At 39.3% G+C, this 17,622-nt stretch overlaps 1 pseudogene; it reads left to right on the plus strand.

The window, feature by feature from the left end:
• Nucleotides 1–8,080: 8,080 nt before the first annotated feature.
• On the plus strand, nt 8,081–16,877 carry LOC143645715 (transcription factor Dp-1-like; annotated as a pseudogene).
• The last annotated feature ends 745 nt before the right edge of the window (nt 16,878–17,622 follow it).

Consider the following 17,622-nt stretch of genomic DNA (forward strand, 5'->3'; position numbering starts at 1 on the left):
TATTGGTTTTTCTATTTCTGAAAAATAAGTTGTTGGGATTTTGATTGGTATTGCATTGAATCTGTAAATCAATTTAGGTAGGATTGACATCTTAACTATATTTAGTCTTCCAATCCATGAACACGGTATGCCCTTCCATCTATTTAGGTCTTCTGTGATTTCTTTTAACAGTTTTTTGTAGTTTTCTTTATATAGGTTTTTTGTCTCTTTGGTTAAATTTATTCCTAGGTATTTTATTCTTTTAGTTGCGATTGTAAATGGGATTCGTTTCTTGATTTCCGCCTCAGCTTGTTCATTACTAGTGTATAGAAAAGCTACAGATTTTTGAATGTTGATCTTGTAGCCTGCTACTTTGCTGTACTCATTTATTAGCTCTAGTAATTTTGTTGTGGATTTTTCTGGGTTTTCTACATATAGTATCATATCGTCTGCAAACAGTGATAGTTTTACTTCTTCCTTTCCAATTTTGATGCCTTGTATTTCTTTTTCTTGCCTAATTGCTCTGGCTAGAACTTCCAACACAATGTTGAATAATAGTGGTGATAGTGGACATCCTTGTCTTGTTCCTGATCTTAGGGGGAAAGTTTTCAATTTTTCCCCATTGAGGATGATATTAGCTGTGGGTTTTTCATATATTCCCTCTATCATTTTAAGGAAGTTCCCTTGTATTCCTATCTTTTGAAGTGTTTTCAGCAGGAAAGGATGTTGAATCTTGTCAAATGCCCTCTCTGCATCAATTGAGATGATCACGTGAATTTTCTGCTTTGATTTGTTGATATGGTGTATTACATTAATTGATTTTCTTATGTTGAACCATCCTTGCATACCTGGGATGAATCCTACTTGGTCATGATGTATAATTCTTTTAATGTGTTGTTGGATACGATTTGCTAGAATTTTATTGAGGATTTTTGCATCTGTATTCATTAGAGAGATTGGTCTGTAGTTTTCTTTTTTTGTAATATCTTTGCCTGGTTTTGGTATGAGGGTGATGTTGGCTTCATAGAATGAATTAGGTAGTTTTCCCTCCACTTCGATTATGTTGAAGAGTTTGAGGAGAGTAGGTACTAATTCTTTCTGGAATGTTTGATAGAATTCACATGTGAAGCCGTCTGGTCCTGGACTTTTCTTTTTAGGGAGCTTTTGAATAACTAATTCAATCTCTTTACTTGTGATTGGTTTGTTGAGGTCATCTATGTCTTCTTGAGTCAAAGTTGGTTGTTCATGTCTTTCCAGGAACCTGTCCATTTCTTCTAAATTGTTGTATTTATTAGCGTAAAGTTGTTCATAGTATCCTGTTATTACCTCCTTTATTTCTGTGAGGTCAGTAGTTATGTCTCCTCTTTCATTTCTAATCTTATTTATTTGCATCCTCTCTCTTCTTCTTTTTGTCAATCTTGCTAAGGGCCCATCAATCTTGTTGATTTTCTCATAGAACCAACTTCTGGTCTTATTGATTTTCTCTATTGTTTTCATGTTTTCAATTTCATTTATTTCTGCTCTAATCTTTGTTATTTCTTTCCTTTTGCTTGCTTTGGGATTAGTTTGCTGTTCTTTCTCCAGTTCTTCCAAGTGGACAGTTAATTCCTGCATTTTTGCCTTTTCTTCTTTTCTGATAAAGGCATTTAGGGCAATAAATTTCCCTCTTAGCACTGCCTTTGCTGCGTCCCATAAGTTTTGATATGTTGTGTCTTCATTTTCATTTGCCTCTAGGTATTTACTAATTTCTCTTGCAATTTCTTCTTTGACCCACTTGTTGTTTAAGAGTGTGTTGTTGAGCCTCCATGTATTTATGAATTTTCTGGCCCTCCGCCTATTATTGATTTCCAACTTCATTCCTTTATGATCCGAGAAAGTGTTGTGTATGATTTCAATCTTTTTAAATTTGTTAAGACTTGCTTTGTGACCCAGCATATGGTCTATCTTTGAGAATGATCCATGAGCACTTGAAAAAAAGGTGTATCCTGCTGTTGTGGGATGTAATGTCCTATAAATGTCTGTTAAGTCAAGTTCATTTATAGTAATATTCAGGTTCTCTATTTCTTTATTGATCCTCTGTGTAGATGTTCTGTCCATTGATGAGAGTGGTGAATTGAAGTCTCCAACTATTATGGTATATGTGTCTATTTCCCTCTTCAGTGTTTGCAGTGTATTCCTCACGTATTTTGGGGCATTCTGGTTCGGTGCGTAAATATTTATGATTGTTATGTCTTCTTGCTTAATTGTTCCTTTTAATAGTATATAGTGTCCTTCTTTGTCTCTTTTAACTGTTTTACATTTGAAGTCTAATTTGTTGGATATTAGTATAGCCACTCCTGCTCTTTTCTGGTTGTTGTTTGCATGAAATATCTTTTCCCAACCTTTCACTTTCAACCTATATTTATCTTTGGGTCTAAGATGTGTTTCCTGTAGACAGCATATAGAAGGATCCTGTTTTTTAATCCCTTCTGCCAGTCTATGTCTTTTAATTGGGGAATTCAGTCCATTGACATTTAGAGTTATTACTGTTTGGATAATATTTTCCTCTACCATTTTGCCTTTTGTATTATATATATCATATCTGACTTTCCTTCTTTCTACACTTTTCTCCATGTCTCTCTCTTCTGTCTTTTTGTATCTGACTCTAGTGCTTCCTTTAGTATTTCTTGCAGAGCTGGTCTCTTGGTCACAAATTCTCTTAGTGACTTTTTGTCTGAGAATGTTTTAATTTCTCCCTCATTTTTGAAGGACAATTTTGCTGGATATAGGAGTCTTGGCTGGCAGTTTTTCTCTTTTAGTAACTTAAATATATCATCCCACTGTCTTCTAGCTTCCATGGTTTCTGCTGAGAAATCTACACATAGTCTTATTGGGTTTCCCTTGTATGTGACGGATTGTTTTTCTCTCGCTGCCTTCAAGATCCTCTCTTTCTCTTTGAGCTCTGACATTCTAACTAGTAAGTGTCTTGGGGAATGCCTATTTGTGTCTAATCTCTTTGGGGTGCGCTGCACTTCTTGGATCTGTAATTTTAGGTCTTTCATAAGAGTTGGGAAATTTTCAGTGATAATTTCTTCCATTAGTTTTTCTCCTCCTTTTCCCTTCTCTTCTCCTTCTGGGATACCCACTACATGTATATTTGTACGGTTCACATTGTCCTTGAGTTCCCTGATACCTTGTTCAAATTTTTCCATTCTTTTCCGGATAGTTTCTGTTTCTTTTTGGAATTCAGATGTTTCATCCTCCAAATCACTAATTCTATCTTCTGTCTCTTTAAATCTGTCATTGTAGGTATCCATTGTTTTTTCCACCTTTTCTACTTTATCTTTCACTTCCATAAGTTCTGTGATTTGTTTTTTCAGTTTTTCTATTTCTTCTTTATGTTCAGCCCATGTCTTCTTCATGTCCTCCCTCAATTTATCGATTTCGTTTTTGAAGAGGTTTTCCATTTCTGTTCGTATATTCAGCATTAGTTGTTTCAGCTCCTGTATCTCATTTGAACTATTGGTTTCTTCGTTTGACTGGGCCATATGTTCAATTTTCTGAGCGTGATCCGTTATCTTCTGCTGGCATCTGGGCATTTAGTCAGATTTCCCCGGGTGTTCGACCCCACAGGTTGAAAGATTTTTCTGTGCAATCTCTGGGTTCTGTTCTTCCTATCCTGCCCAGTAGGTGGCGCTCGTGGCACACGCCTGTCTGTGGGTTCCACCAGCGAAAGTTGCTGTGGGTCCCTCAACTCTGGAAAACTCTCGCCGTAGGGGAGGTTCGGCAACCGAAGCGTCTTGGAAGAATGCCAGCCGGCCCGGGGTTCCAAACGCGGGGAGGGTCGCCGGCCGTCGCAGCACAGGAGAGCATCCGGCCAAATTAGCCAGTCGGCCTGGGGCACCAAGCGTGGCGGGAGGGCGCCAGCTGTCGCAGCCCGGGAGAGTACACTGTTCCCAGCCGACGGGGGAGTCACGTGTTTGGAAGGGATCCCCCGGTCACTGTTCTCCGCAGTCTGGGGATTTCCGACCCAACTATCTCAGTTGTTCCGGGCGGCCTCGTGTGGTGGGGGCACCAGCCGCCGCGGCCTAAGGGGACCGCCTGTCCAATTCTACCAGCTGGCACAGGAAGGTGGAAGGGAGGGACTCCGGTCGCTTGCCGTCCCACCCAGGAAAGCCCGTGCCCCTTGGTGATCTCACCGGAGCTGGTTCTCCCAGATAGTCAGCCGTTCCAGGATGGGGTACGCTGTCCCTTTGATCTCCCTCGTGGTTCCGGGAGCTGCTCTGTATTATCTTCACTCCCCCAGTAGCTGTTCTGGAGGAGGAAAGGTGAGGGCGGCAAGGCTGTCGAGGCTGGTGGCGGAGGAGCACCGTGAAGGTGGGGGAAGAGGGCACTGTGGTGGTTGGAGAGCAGCCGGAGCAGGAGGGGGAGGAGAGGGGAGAAGGAGGGTGGGCGGCTCGGCTGCTGCGGGGCGTGGGCGCCGCGCGGCGGGCTGGCGGAGAAAGAGAGGGGAGAAGGAGGGCGGGCGGCTCGGCTGCTGCGGGGCGTGGGTGCCGCGCGGCGGGCCGGCGGAGAAAGAGAGGGGAGAAGGAGGGCGGGTGGCTCGGCTGCTGCGGGGCGTGGGCGCCGCGCGGCGGGCCGGCGGAGAAAGAATATCCCTATTTTATGCTCAGCTGATTAGCAATCTTAATTCCCCTTCCATGTGATCAAACATATTCCCAGATTCTGGGGATTAGGATATAGACATCTTTGGAGGGACATTTTTCAGTCTACTGTGTAATGTGTTACTGTTTGTTTATGTGGGTCATGAATTCAGAAGTAATTTGCTAGTCAGTTCTAGCTTGGGGTCTCTCGTATGGTTGCAGTTAGATAGAAGGCTGTACCAGGGCTCATCCTGAAGGCTTCTTCAGTCTCATGCTGAGAGGACTTAAATAGCTAGTAGCTGACACAAGTGGGTCTCCTTGGACATCTTTCTTTACCTTTATGCATGCTTACCATGTGGTCTCTCCGGCACAGCAGCTTCAAGATCATGGTTCTTGCTACGTTATCTTTAGGCTTTGAAGACAGAGGTCCAGGGAAGGAGAAAGGTAGAAGACATCTCATCTTTTATGAACTAGTACACAACGTCTCATAGCATCTCTTCTACCTCATCTTTTTGGTCAAGACACTTATAAATGGCTACCTAATTTCAACAGGTGGCAACAATGATATCACTTCTTGAAGGAGTAGTGAATACATCAAACTGAAAAGAGAGAGTATGGGGTAGAATATATTTTTGTGAGGCCACCTTCAGAAGAATAACTGCAAAACTTGGGAAAGAAATACTGATTGTGGTCTACACTAAATTCTCTGGCAATGACATGATCCACTTCACCTTTGTCCCTTTTAAAATATTTCATGTATGCTGTGACATGAAAGGATTGGAAAACAATCATTATTTATTATAAAGGTAAGACATTATTCTTAATTTGGTATAGAATGGTGTTTTAGCTTGCAAGCTGCTTGCAAACCAGAAACGGAATGGCTTTTAAAAAGGGAAACTTATTAAGTGGGAAGTTTACAGTTCTAAGGCCATGAAAATGTCCAGATTAAAGCAAGGCTCTTAAAATGTCCTATTTAAAGCATCCAGGCAAAGATACCTTGATTTAAGAAGGCCGAAGACATTCAGGGCTTCTCTTTCAGTTGGGAGGGCACATGAAGCTGATGTCTGCCAGCTTTCTTTCCAGGCTTCTTCAACAGCTTGTCCAGGGTTCTGTCTATTTTGTTGGCTTCTGGTGGCTCTCATGGCTCTCTTGGCCCTGATGTTTTTTGTCAAAATGTTTCCTTCTTAAAGGGCTCCAGGAAGCAACCTCACTTGAATGGGTGGAGACACATCACCATGGAAACCATCTAATCAAAAGTTACCACTCACAACTGGGTGGATCATATCTCCATGGAAACAATAAAAGTACTCCACTCAGCAATATTGAATGAGGATTAAAGAACTTGGCTTTTCTGGAGTACACAACAAGGAAAAATGGAATCTCTTTTTTCTAACCACCTTACTACCTTGGGCCTTGAGTTTGATGTTAATGTAGAAGATAAATCATTATGTGATGCTATGAAGCCACTCCCCACAACCTCTATTATCCTGAATGTAGTTAATTGATTTTTTGTTTTCTCATGGGCAGGCACCAGGAATCAAACTTGTGTCTCTGGCATGGAAGGTGAGAACTCTTCCACTGAGCCACTCCGGCCTGCCCCAGTTAATTGATTTTTAGATTCAAGTACACTGCTTGTATCTTATTTTTGGCCCATTATTTATTTAATTTCTTTAGATTCTGAAGTTCTATTTAAAACCTTATTTTATGTTAAAAATTCACCAAATAGGCCACATATGATAAAAAATTCTTCGTACCTTCATTTATGCAAATATGGAAAAAGAAAAGGTCAAAGCTTTAGTCTGAGACCAAACTTTAGAGGGGGTGTCCCTCCAAGTTATTTTAATCTTTTCATTAAGTAGATAATAAAACATTAAACTAGAAATGACTAATCTACAAAATTAGCTCTGAAAATAACCCATATTTCTCAACTTAACTGGAGTATCAAGAAAAATCTTTCAAAATACATCTCTGTTTTCTGTGTACACTGTGCTTACAGCATACTAATTTTTTACTAAAATGGCAATCATATCCAACAAGAAAATATTTCATCTTGAGCTCATGGCAAGTCTAATGAAAACCACTTTTTTAATGTTTTTCAGTAGAGAGCCAATAGACCATATATAAAATCATTTGGGTTTTTATTTTTCTATTTCAGTTGTGTTAAATTTCATCTTTGGTGTACTCCACCAGTTTTGTCTTTATGAGTATTGATATGATATTTTCCAAATATAGGCAGAACATTTCCTATCCTCAAACATTGATTAAATATTATCAAAACAGGTCTGACAATCCCACTTTAGTTTTGTATACTCTTCTACAGTTTATTTACAGATCTAGTCTTGGATTAAATTTTAATAGTCACATTCTTTTATAATTTCACCAATTTTTTTTCTTATATTCATTCTATAGATATTTATGAGTATTCCATTTTCCCTTACAAATGCATGCTCTCCCCCACATTTTATCAGCCATGCTTGAATGGGAAAGCAATAAGTTAGCCAAAACCCCTCAAAGTCCCCCATCCCCATTTGGTACAATGCTGTGTTTCTATTTTGTGTGTGTTTGAGTGTGTGTGTGTGTGTTTAATGGATTAGTTGCTAATATTTTTAATACGGAAAAACTTGATGAACAAATCTCAACATTTACAATTGGTGGGAACAGAGTCCATTATATTACTGGTATTATAAGTATCTGTTTTACACTTAAGGACGCCAACGTCCAGACAAGTTAAGAAACTTGTGCAAGGTTAGAAAACAAAAAGTTACTTATTGCTGGAGTCAGGATTCTAATTCAGACCTTTGCCATTGACTCTTGTGTTCTTTTCAATGATCCCACAATCATAGTTTAGAGATGACTCTGCTAAGCCTTAGAGAAATCTCATAATTTGCCAAATGTGGCACAGCTAGCAAGAGACAGAACAAGAAGAAACTGAACAAGATAACTGCTTTTTCTACTATCCGAATCCCCATAGTTTCCAGATGCAATTCTTCCTTAGCTGAGGGAAAAGCATCCTTGTTTCTTTCAGCTGTGGTCCAAACACCTAAAATCTCTCAATTTGTACAATTTATGTATAGCTAACCACTTACCTGCCTGCTTTTCCTCACAGTTCTAACATTCTCTGGTGTTTACCAAGTTTCAGAATAATCTACATCCCATGCAAGAACCATGTCCCAGGAGAACATGTCTTGTAATTAATCTTCTCTATACTCTCTAAATAAATGGTGCCAGCAAAGATTAGGATGCCTTTATTAATATTTACATGCATCTGTTCTTTTTAAAATAATTGCATCTAGTGTGTGCAAGGTACTGTACTGAGCCCTGGGGAAAAGGTGATGAACAGTATTTTTTCTTTATTGGATGGTGATGAACAGACAGTATTTCTTCTCTATTGGAGTTTACTTTCTAGCAGAGGATGGGATAGGATAGAGAGACAGATAAAAATTATTGAAAGAGAATTTATTTGGGGAAGAGAAGGCAGGATGACGGTCAAGCATGCAATGACAATTGTGATGGGAGAGGGTATGGGGATGCATTCGTGGGGTCAGAGAAGGGCATTTTAAGTTGGAGGTGGTCAACTTGACCCTGAATATAAAAGAAGTTGCGACCTGCAATTGCTGGCTCAATCATTCTCTTCTTCCAAACCTTGATTCTCTTTAAATGTAATAAAATTCTGTGGTACTGGGGTCCAACACATCTCTAGGGCATAAGTATTATTTAACTTATGAGAATATCCATATGGAATTTATAGAAGTTGCATCTACCTTTAGGGTTACCTACAAATTGGATAATGTCTTAGTCACCTAGGGCTGTCACAACAAAGTACCATAAACTTAATCACTTAAACAACAGAAATGTATTGTCTCATAGTTTTGGAAACCAGAAATCTGAAATCTGTAGGGGAGACTCCTTTCTTACCTCTTCCTAGCTTCTGGGGGATTGCTGGCAGTTCTCTGTCTCAGTGGCCACATGGCATTACCCGCCCCCCCCAGCCAATTTGCTGTTTGTCTCTAGGTCTGTATCCAAATGTCCTCTTCTTATAAAGATGCCAGTCATGTTGTATTAAGAGCTTACCCTACTCTAGTACAAGCTCATTTTAACCTGTCTCATTCCATATGTGATGACTTTTTCTCCAAATAAAGTCACATTCTGATTAGGACACTAACATAACTTCTAAGGATATACTATTCAACCCATAACGTATGGATGTCTTGATGTCAAAGAAATAAACCACTTCTTGTTCAAATCTCTGTTGTCTAAAATACTTACAGATATACTAGTGATCCAATGGCCTGTATAAATGTATGACTTCTTATTTATATATGAGAAGAGAGGCAAGCCCTGGGGACCATTTCTCTATTATCTATTGAATATAAAGTTCTTTAAGATACTGTGATGGTTAGGCTCAGGTCTCAACTTGGCCAGGTAATGGTGACCAGTTATCAGGTCAAGCAAACACTGGCCTGTTACTGTGAGGACATTTTGTGGACTTAAATCATCAGTAAGTTCATGGCATTTATGGCTGATTACATCTACAATCAATTCAGGAGAGTGTCTTCAGCAATGAGAGGCATTTAATCCAATCAGTTGAATGCTTTTAAAAAGGAGAGTGATGGACTTCAGCAGTCAGAAGACAGAACACTCATCTTGTTCTTCAGCCAGTCAACTTCTCCTGAGGAATTCATCGAAAACCTTCATGAGAGCTGCCAGCTTGCAGCCTGTCCTACAGAATTTGGATTTGAGTATCCCAGCAGTTGTGGGAGACACTTTTAGAAAATCTCATAATATTTACAGCATCTCTTATTGCTTCCATTTTCTTAGAGAATCCTAATACAGATAGGTATAGTGTGTGTATGAGAGAAAGCTGAGAAAAGAGAAATATTGAAAAGATATTGGGATATTTAGTTGATATAGGGTAACTGAAGCTATATGAGTAAGGAAAATATCAGTAGATGTAGCTGGCTACAATTATGTGATTTGGTTTATTATTTTTTATTTATGCAATGATTATGAATCTGGAACATCTTTTGGAGCCAAACAGGAATTCTATTCCCAGTTCAGCTAGATGACTTGATTAGTGGTTATAAACAAGCCTTCAGCAATGAATTTTTATGATTTTCAGAGGACTATGTGACATGTATAATCCTGTTTGTTTAAATTTTGTGTGCATTTAATAATAATCCCCTGGCTTTGATTAAGATAAAGACATGGATAAGTAGAACCAGTAACTTTTAATTCCATGCCTATAAAACCTCTGAAGTCAACAATAACAAACAGATGAAGACAGACATTTCTGTTTACTAAATCTGAGGCCTAATGCCAAATCAAGACTGATAGCAGATTTTTCAGCAGCATCTGAGAACATCCCCACTCCCTCCTCCTTCTGTCTGGAGAGCATCCTTCTCCTGATTACTAATGCTTGTATATACCTGGAAAACAGAGGTATTTATGCCATCTACTGGATTATTTGGAAAAATGCATTTTTATGTACCAGTTATTGCCTCCTTACAAAAGTTCAGAAATGAAAGCAATTTTGATCTGTATTCAAGTAACTGAGCCATTCTTCAAGTTCTCTGAATACATGAGAAAAATTACATTGCCATTAAAGTTTGGATGCATGGCTCAGCTTTATCTTGATGGTAGTGAGCCATCATTCTACCACTATTGAAAGTACAGATATTTCTAAATTTTCTCTGGTGCTACTTGTTTTATACCCATGAACATTTTTTTAAACTTTTTTTATTAATTAAAAAAAAACAAATAAACATTAAGATATCATTCCATTCTACACATACAATCAGCAATTCTTAACATCATCACATAGTTGCACACTCATCACTTCCCAGAACATCCACACCGACCCAGAAAAAGAAATAAAATGATAACAGAGGAAAAAAAAAAGATTATACATACCACACCCCTCGCCCCTCGCCCCTATCTACCCTAGCACTTCAAACTAAATTCATTTCAACGTTTGCTCCTTCCATTACCTATTTTCACTCCATATGTTCCACTCCTCTGCTGATATAGTAGCCAAAAGGAGCATTAGACACAAGGCCCCCACACCCACAGAGCCTCACTGTGAAAGCTATATCACCATTCAATCATCATCGAGAAACATGGCCACCGGAACACAGTCCCACACCCCCAGACAACTTCCTCCAGCCTCTCCGCCATACCCTGAACAACAAGGTGGCATCTACCCAATGCATAAGAATAACCTCCAGGACAACCTCCTAACTCTGTTTGGAATCTCTCAGCCATTGACACTTAGTCTCATTTCACTCTTCCCCCTTTGGTCGAGAAGGTTCTCTCAATCCCTTGATGTTAATTCTCAGCTCATTCTAGGGTTTTCTCAGTTCCTTGATGCTGAGTCTCAGCCCATTCCAGGATCCCTGTCCCACGCTGCCAGGAAGGTCCACACCCCTGGGAGTCACGTCCCATGTGGAGAGGGGGAGGGTGGTGAGACTGCTCGTCATGTTGGCTGGAGAGAGAGGCCACATCTGAGCAACAAAAGAGGCCCTCCTGGGGGTGACTCCTAGGCCTAAATTTTAAGTAGACTTGACCTATCCTCTGTGGGGTTAAGTCTCATATGAACAAACCCCAAGACCAGGGGCTCAGCCTATAGCCCTGGCTGTCCACACTGCTCACGAGAACATCAAGAATTCAACTTGGGGAAGTTGAATTTCTCCCCACTCTCAAAGGGGGCTTGCAAATACTTTTCCAGTCACTGATCAAATCACTCTGGGATTCATTGGGGCATCACTCTGGACAAACCAACAAAATCTCATGTCCTACCTGAGATTCTAAGTACTTATGACATTCAATCAAACTATCTACATGAGTTATATTAGGAAATGCTCTAGTCAAAATATAAATTTTGTAACAAATAAATATTTTTTGCTTCAGTCTCACACATAAGGTGACATTTTAAAGTATTAATTATCATCTGTTTTCAGTACCCTGCAATAATGACATTCCTTTGTTCTTTCTCATGCCAAAACGTTTTAAAATTGGTACATTGTACATTTCACTATTATTATACACTCTAGGCATTCCTAGATTATACCATCTCGATCTTTACCATCTATCTTTCTTTCTGATTTCATTTATGTCCCCAGCCATCCTCCCTCTATCATTCTCACATGCAGCTTCATTCAGTGTTTTAACATAATTACATTACAGTTAGGTAGTATTGTGCTGTCCATTTCTGAGTTTTTATATTCAGTCCTGTTGCACAATCTGTATCCCTTCAGCTCCAATTACCCAATATCTCACCCTATTTCTATCTCCTGATGGTCTCTGTTACCAATGACATATTCCAAGTTTATTCACTAATGTCAGTTCATATCAGTGAGACCATACAGTATTTGTCCTTTTGTTTCTGGCTAATCACACTCAGCATAATGTCCTTAAGGTCCATTCATGTTGTTACATACTTCATAACTTTATTCTGCCTTACAGCTCCATAATATTCCATCTTATGTAAATGTCACAGTTTGTTTAGTCAACTGCCTGTTGATGGACATTTTGGCTGTTTCCATCTCTTGGTAATTGTTAATAATGCTGCTATAAACATTGGTGTGTAAATGTCCGTTTGTGTCTTTGACCTCGTGTCATTTGAGTAGAGACAGCATATAGATGGGTCCTGTTTTTTAATCCATTCTGCCAGACTATGTCTTTTGACTGGAGAGTTTAATCCATTAACATTCAGTGTTATTACTGCATGGGTAGTACTTTCTTCTACTATTTTGCCTTCTGGATTTTATATGTCATATCTAATTTTCCTTCTTTTTACCTTTACTCATAGTCTTCCTTTATACATTCTTCTCCACACCTCTCTCTTCTGTCTTCGTATCTGTCTCTAGCGTTTCCTTTAGTATTTCTTGCAGAGCTGGTCTCTTGGTGACAAATTCTCTCAGTGATTTTTTGTCTGATGTTTTAATTTCTCCCTCATTTTTAAAGGACAATTTTGCTGGATATAGAATTCTTGGTTGGCAGTTTTTCTCTTTTAATAATTTAAATATATTATCCCACTGTCTTCTCGCTTCCATGGTTTCTGCTGAGAGATCTGCGCATAGTCTTATTGGGCTTCCCTTGTATGTGATGGATTGCTTTCTTCTTGCTGCTTTCAAGATCCTCTGTTTCTCTTTGACCTCTGACATTCTGATTATTAAATGTCTTGGAGTATGTCTATTTGGATCTATTCTCTTTGGGGTACGCTGCACTGCTTGGATCTGTAATTTTAAGTCTTTCATAAGAGTTGGGAAATTTTCAGTGATAATTTCTTCCATTAGTTTTTCTCCTCCTTTTCTCTTCTCTTCTCCTTCTGGGATACCCACAACACGTATATTCGTGTGCTTCATATTCTCTTTCAATTCCCTGAGTCCCTGATCACATTTTTCCATTTTTTTCCCTATAGTTTCTGTTTCTTGTTGGATTTCAGATGTTCCATCCTCCAGTTCAGAAATTCTATGTTCTGTCTCTTGAAATCTACCATTGTAAGTTTCCATTGTTTTTTTAATCTTTTCTACTGTGTCTTTCATTCCTGTAAGTTCTGTGATTTTTTTTCAGACTTTCAGTTTCTTCTTTTTGTTCTTTCTTTGCCTTCATTATATCCTCTCTCAATTCATTGATTTGGTTTTTGATGAGGTTTTCCATGTCTGTTCATACATTCTGAATTAATTGTTTCACCTCCTGTATGTCATTTGAATTGTTGGTTTGTTCCTTTGACTGGGCCTTATCTTCAATTTTCCTAGTGTGATTTGTTATTTTTTGCTAATGTCTAGGCATTTAATTACCTTAATTAGTCTCTTCTGGAGATTGCTTTCACTTCTTTTATCTAGGGTTTTCTTGCTGGATGAATTTGTTGTCTATCTGTTCTTTGACATTCCGTTCAGCTTTATCTGGACCTTTAGCTTAAGTTTTGTTTAACAGAGGAGAATTTTTCAGTTCTTGTTTTCTTGTTTCTTGCCGTGCTTGTGTGGTGCCTTCCCCCACACACACACTTAGGAGGGTCTACTTAGATATTATAGGCCCCAGCCATATTTTCCCAGACCAAACTGGCCTCCTATCAGGAGGAAAGAGTCACCTGTGTTGGTTTTCCCTGAGGGAGAGACCCAGCAGGTTGAAAGACTTTCCTGTGAAGTCTCTGGACTCTGTTTTTCTTATCCTGCCCCATGTGTGGTGCTTGCCTGACTGCAGGTCCCACCAGCATAAGATGATGCAGTACCTTTAACTTTGGCAGACTCTCCCTGCTGGGGGCATGGTGGAGACAGAGGAGAGGTTGTAGACTGGTTTTAATGGCTTCAAATTACCAAGCCCTGGTGTCTGAATTCCTTGTAGAGAGATTCCACCTGAGTTGGGCTTCACCCCTCCCCTGGGGAAGGCACAGGCTCCAAACAAGCCCCCAAAAGAGCTCACTTCTGCCTATGCCTGGGGCAGTTGCAGCCTGAAAAGTCCTGCCGCTATATCCAGAAGCAGTCAAGCCTTTGTAGATATACAGCCAGAAAAACCTCTGTTTCTTTCTTTTTTTTTTTTTTTCCCCTTTTTCTGTCAGTCCTGCCCCCTTGGCACCAGGGCAAAAATGAGAAACCTCCACTTTGATCAGGTTCACCTAAGCTGGGGGCCTATTTTTAATAATCAGAATTTGTTAATTAATTCCACAATTGGCATTTGATTGTGCCCAGTCCCTGCTGCTGGTAAAGTCCTTTCCTTTCCCCTCTGGGAAGCGGCCTGTGGAGGAGGGGCACTGGCTGCTGCAGCTTTGGGAACTCACGGTTCAGGGGGGTGCTCATAGCCGGTCCAGCTGGTCCAGACTGGGGTACGCTGTGTGTCCAGTCACTGATGTGGCCCCAGGAGCTGTTGTGTACTGTTTCTGGTTATTTAGTGGTTGTTCTGGAGGACGAACTAAAACACGTATGTTGTTAAGCCGCCATCTTGACCCGGAAGTCCCCATGAACATTTTTAACTTGTGATGCCTTTTGATGCAAAGAGGTGGAAATATTAACTATGATTAAATAAAATGCTGGTAAATCTGCCTGTTTGTAAAGTATACTCACCATATCCATGTTCTTTATGACTGTATAAGCCTCTATTATATCTTCTCAGCTTGCAAGTTTCTAATCTAATGTATATCTTTTTAGCAATCTTTCTACAAAAAAAATAAAACCCTTTACTCTCAGCCACTCCACTTCCTCTCCCTCCCCCTGCCCCCACACAGTGTCTTTTTTTTTTCTTTGAAATTCAGTCACCAGAAATTAAGGCCAGGCATTCCAGGTCTTAAGAACCTTTGTTTGGGAAAGGACAATGTGGATATGGACATGTTCTGAAATTAAAACCTGTGCTGCTTGTAAGGTGCTATTAAGAGAATGAAAAGACAGGCCACGGACTAAGAGAAAATATTCACAAATCACATTTCTGATAAATGACTAGTATCCAGAATAAAACTCAACAATAGGAAAACAGCCCAATTAAAAATGAAAAAAAATTCTAAGCAGACATTTTAACATAGAAGTCATACGGATGGCAAACAAGAATATGAAAAAATGCTCAAAATCATTAGTCACTGGATGAATGTAAATTAAACCATAAGATTCCAATACACACCTATAACAATGACTAAATTAAAAAAGTATTGATGATACCAAGTAATAGTGAAGCTATAGAGCAACCACACTGAATGCAAACTGCCACAAAATCTGTGGGAAATGATTTAGTAATTTTTTATAAAGCAAAACACACACATCACATGACCCAGAGTTCCCACTCCTTAGTATTTACCCAAGAGAAATGAAAACTTACATTTCATACTATGCAAATACTAATAACAGCTCTATTTATAATCACCAAAACCAAGATATAGCCCAGATATCCTTCAATAAGTGAATGGATAAATTGTCAGCTGTCTATGCAATGAAGTATTATCAACAATAAAAGAATGAACTGTCCTGTTACCACCACCCCCAGAATCATGAGAGGAGTGAGAGCAGATTGGGCAAGCAAAGTAGTATGGCAGAGAAGCCAGGACTTCCCACCTTTGCTGCACTCTCAAAAATCACTGTTTCTTCTCTGGAAGGTGAACATTTATAGAATTGATGTGGATTCAGTAAGATGAAAAGCTGCTGGTCTAATTGAAGCCAAAGAAGAACTAAAGGTCTTAATAAAACAGAATCTCAGTCATGGAGAAGGTGTCATATTGTCAGTAACTGCTCATACTTGGAAAGCAACTCTTGCCAAAAACCTTTGGACGGTCCAATGTCGACATTGCACCACCAGTGGTAATTGGTACACCTTATGTCAACATTGCATGGCAAGTGGTAATTGGTACACCTCAGAGACCTGTAAGGCCAAATTACCATCCTGGTAGGAAACCCACGCATCTTTCACACATATTTTGTATCAGAGAAACAGTCTTCAGTCTCCTTGCCTTAGTGTGCTGGGAAACATAACAGAAAAGAAGAGAAGAACAAGGATCTGAGGCATTTTTCAACAAAGGTTTGTGAGAAGATTCAGAAGAAAAGAACCACTTCATATAACAGAAAGTGTCAGAGAATTGGTTAAGGAGTTCATTGCTGCTAATAAACATATGTATTAGTTAGGGTTCTCTAGAGAAACAGAATCAACAGAGAACACTCGCAAATATAAAATTAATAAAAGTGTCTCACATGACCATGGGAATGCAAAGTCCAAAATCCACAGGGCAGACTGTGAAGCTGACGATTCCAATGGAGGGTCTGGACAAACTCCACAGGAGACGCTTGCCAGCCAAGCAGAAAGAGAGCCTGTCTCTTCTGAATCCTCCTTAAAAGGCTTCTGGTGATCAGATTAAGAATTACTTACTGCAGAAGACACTCCACTTAGGCTGATTACAAATGTAATCAGCTGTGCATGCAGCTGAAGTGATCATGATTTGATTCTATGAAATGCCCTCATCGCAACAAACAGACCAGCACTTGCCCAACCAGACAAACAGGTACCATCACTTGGCCAAGTTGACACATGAACCTAACCATGACACCATATTTTACCAAATGAATAAAGTTATGACCAGAAGAATATAAGGCAATAAGATTATTATACCTTAAATGTCTTAATGGCCATAAACATTACCTCTAAGGAGAGGAAAGCAGTCATATGAATTGATTTGCCTACAAACTCAGCTTTGGAATGTCAGAATTTGGAGTAGAGAGACAAATGAAACTTGAAAGAATAAAACAGAAACAGTCTCAACTTCAATAACTTATTCTACAGCAAATTGCCTTCAAGAAATTGGTGTGAAACTCCTAAGAAGATATTGGTAAATTATTGAATTTAGATATGCACTTCCAATAAACAAGCAAGGATGGTTTTCCATTGGAGTTTTAAAAATATGATGTGACAGATGTGCATTTTGACTGCAATATGTGGACACGACTTTTATTTACTTCTTATGATTTTGTGTTCTCATTTTCTAATTTTTAAAAATTGAAACTCCTAAGAAGATATTGGTAAATTATTGAATTTAGATATGCACTTCCAATAAGCAAGCAAGGATGGTTTTCCGTTGGAGTTTTAAAAATATGATGTGATAGGTGTGCATTTTGACTGCAATATGTGGACACAACTTTTATTTACTTCTTATGATTTTGTGTTCTCATTTTCTAATTTTTAAAAATATTCACAGTTCACTTTTGTCCCATTAACAAGTCAGTTTTAGTTTACTAGCTGCAGGAATGCAACACACCACAGATGGATTGGCTTTTAATAAAAGGGGATTTATTTCATTTAAAATATGCAGTTCTTCAGAAGAAAGGCAGCTAACTTTCAACTGAGGTTCTTTCTTACCCGGGAAGGCACAGGTGATCTCTGCTGGCCTTTATTAGGTTTTTTAATTTCTAAAGGCCTGGGCTGAGCTGCGAGTGCTGAGATGAGGTATGCTGAGCTGCTTCGGCTGTGCTACATTGAGCTCTCTCATTTAAGCTTCCACCAATAAAATCAACCATCATTCATTGCAGCAGGCATGCCTTCTAGCCAACTACAGATG

The sequence above is a fragment of the Tamandua tetradactyla genome, chromosome 9 (assembly GCF_023851605.1).
Source record: "Tamandua tetradactyla isolate mTamTet1 chromosome 9, mTamTet1.pri, whole genome shotgun sequence".
NCBI lineage: Eukaryota > Metazoa > Chordata > Mammalia > Pilosa > Myrmecophagidae > Tamandua > Tamandua tetradactyla.